The sequence below is a fragment of the Chinchilla lanigera genome, unplaced genomic scaffold (genome assembly GCF_000276665.1).
Source record: "Chinchilla lanigera isolate Chin_1 unplaced genomic scaffold, ChiLan1.0 scaffold00117, whole genome shotgun sequence".
In the NCBI taxonomy this organism is placed as follows: domain Eukaryota; kingdom Metazoa; phylum Chordata; class Mammalia; order Rodentia; family Chinchillidae; genus Chinchilla; species Chinchilla lanigera.
The window spans coordinates 4,743,022-4,750,621 of NW_004955518.1; the positions used below are offsets into that span (position 1 = coordinate 4,743,022).

At 48.9% G+C, this 7,600-nt stretch overlaps 1 long non-coding RNA gene across 1 annotated transcript; it reads left to right on the forward strand.

Moving 5' to 3' along the window:
* The first annotated feature begins 4,493 nt into the window (after positions 1 to 4,493).
* Positions 4,494 to 6,886, forward strand: LOC106147092. The gene is made up of 3 exons (XR_001231832.1): positions 4,494 to 4,591; positions 5,432 to 5,573; positions 6,526 to 6,886. It is a non-coding gene; the product is annotated as an uncharacterized LOC106147092 (long non-coding RNA).
* Positions 6,887 to 7,600: the final 714 nt, after the last annotated feature.

A 7,600-nucleotide genomic window follows, 5' to 3' on the forward strand; every position in this document is an offset into this window, starting at 1 on the left:
CTCTCTCTCTCTCTCTCTCTCTCTCTCTCTCTCTCTCTCTCTCTCTCTTCCTTTCTTTCTTTCTTTTTTTCTTTCCTTGAAATCCCTGAGAGAGACTAAACACCCTTCAGGATGCCCACCTTTGCCCCACAAGCCCTGATGTCTTGGTGATTGATTTACTTTGGGCCAAATATTTAGAAATTCCTGGAGCGAAGGGTCTTGTGTTTTGTCACTCCCACTGATGCCTGTAGTTCGGGATTTTCCTCCCCTCTCCAGCTGAAAGTTACTAGGTCCTCCCTGAACCCACAAACACCAGAGGCCAGGGAAGGTCCTAAGGCTGAGGGTCATCGGGGGAAAGCGAGCTGGCCCGAGTTCTGTGGAAAAGCTCGCTGCAGTGCCGGGCTCTGGGTGGTCGCGCTGGTAATGCTGTGGAGGCCACTGAGCCTGCTTTGTCCCACTGAGTCACAGCTGCAGTGCAAGGGGTCTTTACAAACAAACCATCACTTTAAAACGTGGAGTGCAGGGCCCTGAGGTAACGAACTGAAAACAGGTGGCCTAATGGAGACACTGACAAGTGGTGGGGAGTGTCTGTGGCCCCGGGGGCTCCACAGGAAGTGGAGGCCGACCTGCCTCCCCACACTATGGCTGACATCAAGCCTCTCTCCAGACAAAAAGAGCGAGAGGGCTTCTCTCAGTCCCTGGGCCCCGGGCTGCCTGCCCCAACCAGACGTCAGGGTGGGGGTAGCAAGAATGTCCTTCCCAGCAGCACAGCCAAGCCTCTCCCACGCGGTCAGCCTCTCTGCATGCAAGCTTCAGCCTGGAAAGGGAAGAAAAGCCTCCTGTCACAGCCTGAGCCAGAAGCAGGAATCTTCTTAAGATGGAGGATGGAAATTTTAACCTTTTCTGCTTCCTGAGCAGGCTGTGAAAAGGAAGGCTGTTCTGAAGGAGGGGGCTCTGGGGCACACTCTGGGGACATGCTGCGCCCGTGACCACGGTGCTCGGGGCAGGGGGTTAGAAGCCCTGACCCTTCTGTACAGGGGAGGCATTCAGGGTCCCGGGTTCCCACAGCACAGTACCAGCTGGCCAGCACCTAGCGGATACCCCAGCTGGGCCGGGTCTGTCCCTCTCCCACGGTGGTGAACAAGGATGTCCTTGGGAGGGCCGCCCAGACTGTAGGGTGCACCCAGCCTGCCGGGCCCTCCTTCCACCACTACTGCGGGGGCCTGGGGACTTAAACAGAAGCCATGTCTGCTAACAGTGGGACTTTGTTTCATGGTCTGGGCCGTGCTTTTTTCTCCTCTCCCTTCATAGAGGTCCAGGGCTACTAAGCTGTGTTTATGTTATTGTTATTTCCAGCTTGGCAAAAATGTAAATGTGAGAGTTCATGCTGACAGGAAATAAATGGTACTTTCTCTTTGGACAGCTGTGGCCTGTCACTCACTGCTCAGACCCAGGAGGACAGCCTGGGGGCGGGGGCAGAGGGGCAGAAGCTGCCCAGCTCTCCGCTCTCTGAAGGGATGTGGGAGGCTGCACACCACATGCACACAGAGGTTAGAAGCGAAGATCCACCTGCCAAGGTCTTGACTCGGAAGCACCTGGAGACTGCAGCCACCTGGGCTCTCCTTCTGGGCCTCTTGTCCGTCCCCAATCCCTAACCTTCCCCACGTGAAGAGTCGTTCCCATCCTGGACCTTTCACGGTAACCACTGGAGTCTTCAGAGCAACAAATCCATCCACCCCACCCATCTAACAAAATACAGTGGTGCCTCGGTTTACAAAGGCATCATTTGCTTGTGTGGAAAAGATCGGTGTGGTCGTATTTGTCACCCAAGATGGAGTTGGCAAATGGAAGCAAAATTTTGCTGAATGCTTTTGGTTTGGGACCAAATTGTTTGCAAACAGAAGCATTCATGACCCGCGGTATTACTATATAGAGATGGCCGAGCTCTGGAGCCAGAAAGGCGGGCGGTGCAGATGTGGAGTGAGGAGGTGCTGGGGAGAGGGGAGGTAAACCCCTAATTATGAGAGGGATGGATACATGGGAACCACAGAAATAACAACCACTAACGAATTAAGAACATATTCAAAGGGGAAGAAGGGAGGGAAGGAAGGGAAAGGGGATTTTAAAAAAAAGAGAGAATGGAAGGGGAAAATATGGAAACAAAGTTTTTATAAATGGGAAGGGCAAGAAGGGTTGAAGAAGGGGAGAAAAATAGGGGGGAAAGAAGCAAAACGTATTATGTACGGGTACAAACGCCCTATGATGAATGTGATCATTATGTATGGCAAATGTTTACTAATAAAAATAAATTTGAAAAAAAGAATTGGTAGCCCACTTAGCGTCTATAATCCTCCCGGTTCTGGGCAGGGTGGCTCACAGCGTCCCAGTGGTACAGAGAGGGTTGAGGAACTTGGCCCAGGCCAAGGGTTGGTAGTGGTAGATCCGAGGTGATAGCCGCAGGCTGCTCCCCAGAGGTGGCCTCGATTTTGGAGGGCTGCACAGAGCAGCCCTGCAGCGCTGCTGGAGCAGGGAGGTCTGCAGGGCCCTGGCTGGTCCTGCGAGTCCAACAGCTGGTCCTGCCATGAGTTTCAGCTACGCTTAGGGAGAGGTCCACCCTGCTCATTCCTGTTCCTCCCCTCCCACTGCCCAGTCACACAGGGTCCCCTAACCCTATTCTGCTGGAAAAGGGCCCGAGGGTCCAGTGAGTACATGTCTGGGTGCCAAGAAGGACAAGTTCAACCTGGTGCTTCAGGAAATAACTCAAGCACCACCACCAGTGAGGGAACAGCCAGTGCCCAAGGCCAGGGAAAGAGCTTGCACAGGGAGTCAAACAGTCTGACCCTGGACTGACCCACGACTGCATGAAGTTGACCAAGCCATCTGCAGTGACCGCATGGGGCGGGGGTCATGGTGACACCGGATTTCTAGCCTGTCGAGTGCTTTGCTGTGAACACGCGGGGAACAGGCAGGGAGCACTGCAGTCAGTGCAGGTGATGATCGGCCCTCAGGACTGGGACTCAGGGTAAGCGGCATCTGCCCAACCTGTGACAGGAAGACGGGGCAGAGGAGGTGTTGAACAAACATCCCATTTGAACCCAGAGAATGATCCAATGTCTCGAAAAGCCCAGTACTCCAAGGAAAGAGCCAAAACAAAAACCAAAATCCAACATTATCGACCAAGGTCAACAACTATAAAAAGGATGGAAGTTTGAAGGGAGCAGAAAAGGGGTGTGGGGGTGCTGCTGCCGCCTTTGCTAACTGCAGCCCCTCGCCTGTTCACCTAGGAAAACTACAAAGGGCTGCGCGGACCCTGGGACTGCGGTGCTGACCCTCCTCCACAGTGAGATGAGACTCGGGTGGGAGCCTCAGCCCGGTGCTCTCCGGACTTCAGGAGAACATTTTCCTGGGCTTCGTAACCTCCTCCTTTGCTTGACAGAAAAAACCAAACTGTAAACTATGGCTTTCTCAAACACAAAGCCCTATGGGAGTCATCCCCTCAAACCACTTTAGAACCCAAATGCTGGATGACAACCCCTTAGGCGGTAGCAGTTGCTCAATAATGAGAAAATCCAGTGGAAAAATCTTCCCAGAAGCTGGAATCCCATTGAGCAACCGCTCCGACGCTAGTCACATGGCCAGGTGGGCAGTGCAAGTTGCCCCATGCTCTGGGATAAAGCACACACACTGTCCATACTCTCCACTTGCAGGGCCTGAGCAAGGTTATAGAGGGAGGCTTCTGTCCTCCTCACCTTGACACTGGTTTCTGTCCCACATGCATCCTCAGCCCGCGGTTTGTAGTGCACTTGGAAGAGGCAAAGCAGCTTTCTCATGAAGGACCCCAGGCAAGGATTCTTGTTCCCTAGCTCTAATGTAGGGGCAGGGGCAGTATATGGCTATGTGTCTCTGTGTCTGATACTCTCTCCCTCCCTTTCTCTCTCTCTCTCTCCCCCTCTCTCTCTCTCTCCCCCTCTCTGTCTCTCTCTCCCTCCCTCTCTCTCTCTCTCTCTCTCTCTCTCTCTCTCTCACACACACACACACACACACACACACACACTTGTTAAACAGGCCTTTACTTAAGCAAAAATTATACCTTCACAGGGTAGGATGTTTCGTCCTCACTCAGATATTTTCTTTGACGTCTCACCTGTGGTGAGGAAGGTGACTTATCATCACTGTTGTTATCCTATGACATCACGTGTGCTGCCAGGGACTTGTGTTCATCTGAATATAAATTCAGGTGGTTGCCAGATCTCCACAATAGTAACACGACACCCTGGCCCTCCCAGGATGCGGTGGGAACAGGTTGCCTAGAGTAGAACATGGGTCATGAATGGGTCACCCAAAGACTGGAGGCCGGAGAGAGACAGAAAAGGACACCAAGGGAGGTCAGGTGTGGGCCCCAAACCTCGTGCTCTGTGTCTCTCTGTGCTGTTTCCTTTTCTTTTTGTTACTATTTTTCAGCTTTCTGTTGTCAGAAATTGAGAACTGAGAAAACTGTCAGTTGAGAAGCTTTCCTCCTCCTGCTGTGACATTTCTGCTTTGCTGCCGGCTGACCATGGACTGAAGGCTCTGAAACCAGCAGCCAGACTAACCCTCTCCTCCTCTACATTGTGTATGTCAGCAGTGGAAAGATAACTAACCCATGCTTTGTTTTGTTTTCTTATAAAAAGCTCTGGTCAAATATGGAAGTTAAATTTTACCAAATGGTTTATCAGCAACTAGGAAGCCAATTATGTCTATATTCTATAGTCAATGATCTATATTCATCATTTCCTCATAATGAATTATCCTTCCATTGTTGGTCTGAAGTTCTCCTGACCGTAGTGATTTATTTCCCCAAAATATTTTTGGATCCTGTTAGCTAACATTTTAATTTAAACTTTGTACCATTATTCATAAGCATAGTTACAGTTTTACCTTTTTGTTCTTTTTATAATATTTGTATGTCAGTGTTATGTTTAATTTGCTGTATTACCTTCTTTCTCTATGAACATTGTATACATACTTCTTTAAAAGTATTGGTAGAAACCAGTCGGGAAAGCGCATGCCTAAAGTCCCAGCTACTTTAGAGGCTGAGACAAGAGATTGCTTGAGCCCAGGAGTTCAAGGACAGTCTGGGTAAAACGGTGCAAGGTCCCAACCCCTGAAGAAATTGATAGAAGTCTTCTGTGATGCCATCTTTGACCACATTTATTGTAAGAGGTGGGGAGCAGAGAACATAGGCACAAGATGTGTGTGTTTTCTCCCAGTCCAGAAAAGTCGGAACTACAGGAGTTATCACAGTTTCACCTTCCTACCGTCTGCTCACCCGCAGACTGATTCCTACTCATCTCTGAGTTTGTTTCCCAGTTCAGCCTAAAGTCTGAGGTGAAAAGTGTGTAGAGAAGCTCCTGGCCTCAGTCTTACTCCCATCTTCTCATTGTTTCCGCTTGGTTTGGGGCCCACTTTGCAGAGCGTCCTCTGTTGAATGGTGCTGCTCTCCATGGCCACAGCACCTTCAGGATCTTCTCCAGGCACTGTTGATCTCCCCTCACTGGGCAGCCCGCCTCGGTCTCACGGCTCTGGATCTCGGACGGTCCCTCACTGAATCAAAGGTGAAGTTTATATTTCTGGGTCTCGTTCTCCTTGTTTGCAGACGGATACTGAGAAGGAATGTGGCAGATGCCGCCTCTACTCTGCCACCTGGGAACTGGAAACTAGCATCCTGTGGACTTTATAGATGTTTCATATGTTCTATATATTTCTTTTGAATTTATAGATGTTTCTACAAATTTACGTTTATGTAGGAAGCTGAGGATCTGTTTTATCCATAGCATTAAAAAGTATAAGTTATAGATTACTTGGGTCTTTTTATCCATGAATATATTGTCTACTATTTCTCAAATTTCCTCCTCTCCATTATCCCCACTGGATCTTCCATGAACATAGAAAGTTTTAGATGAAAACAGGTCAAGCAGTTCTCTCAACTATATTTTTCAAATCTTTCTTTTTTCTTTTGCATCTCCTGAGAAGTCTCCCTTGCTCAAACTTAACTGCATATTGAAATTACCTGCAGAGCTTTAAAAACTGATGTTACCTGGGCCCATTCCCAGGAAGTCTGATTTCATCAGTACCTGTGCAAATGAGGAAGTGGGAATTTTTTAATCTAATGATTCTAACGTACAACAAAATTTGAAAACCATGTCTCCAGCTCACTAATTCAGTCTTCAGCTCTGTCCACTCTGTTGTTTAGCTCATTCATTGGGTTTTTTCTCAGCAAAATTGAAGTCCAGCAAAATTCTAACTCATTTCTCTTTTCTAGCCATGATTTCCTTTTCAAGTATAAGTTAACTGCCTACATCTGAGAATAGTAATTATACTGATTTCAAAGGACTCTTCTTTTACAGCCATTGACTGTGTTCTCTTATATTCATTTCAAGGTGTACTTTTTATTGCCTTAGATACTCACTGTTTCCTCACAGGTGAGTTATCCTACTTGGGAGAGTATGGTTATTTTCATACTGTTGCTTTCCTCAAATAATGGGGTTCTCTTTGCTCTATTTACAGTACATCTGAGGACTTAGATTGGACCGAGGTGTTTCCTCTGCCCAACAGCACAGCGATGCACATTCCGGACAGCAGCTGAGCTCGCCTCCCATGCCCGTGCTGGTGCCCCGTGAGCCAGGCAGGCTGTGCAGTAGCTCACAGCGGGCAGCTGAGACACAGCCCTGCCTCTGCAGCCCAGCCCAGGGAGAGCTGCTTGCATCAACTCAGCTCACAGGGATAGTTATCTCCCGTATTTCTCCTTGCAGAAATCTAAAGTTATCACAGGTTCTTTTCTACTTCTCTGTTTTTATTTGTTATGTGTAATATTTGTATCTCTATTTTACAAAAGATACCATTGTTCAAAGTTACTTGGTTGGTGATCTTTCCCTCACTTCATATGGCGAAGTTGTTTCATAATTGTTACATATTTTTTCGTACCTTCCGCTACTTCCACCAGATACTAAATATGCTCTTTTTCATTTCTGTTCGTATGCATTTGTGACACATAATAAGTATACTCATCTTGGGGAATGGGTACATACACACATCACATCCTGTAGTAGGTTGATAACTGATGGTCACCTTACAACCCCCAGCTGAACTGAGTGAGTGTGGTGCTGGGTTGGGAGGCTCATCTGAGGACTGCTGTCATCAGCAGAAGAGGCAGACCTGGAGAAGAAGAAGCAGGCTGTTGGAACCTGAGAGAGGCTGTTGGGAGATGGTAGAAGCTGTGGGGAGCTGGCTTTCCTGATGAACTTGGCTGTTTTCATCCGCCGAGGAGCTCGGGACCTCGCTGGCACTGAGAATGGCTTCAGTTCACTTTGGGGAGCTCTGGTCCTCACTTGAGCATCACTTCCTGGTTCTGGAGGGGAAGATGGTACACAGCCGAACTGCTGGAAAAGCTTGCTGTGTTGGCTTCCCTGATGGGAACTCGGCCATCCTGATCATCGGAGGAGCTCGGGACCTCACTGTTGCCTAGGGTGGCTGTAGTACCTTTTGGGGGAGCTCTGGTTCTTCTGGGCATCGCTTCCTGGCTCCAGTGCAGATCCCTCAGCCTGCTAGCACAGATCCTTTATCCTGCTGGCACAGACTTTGT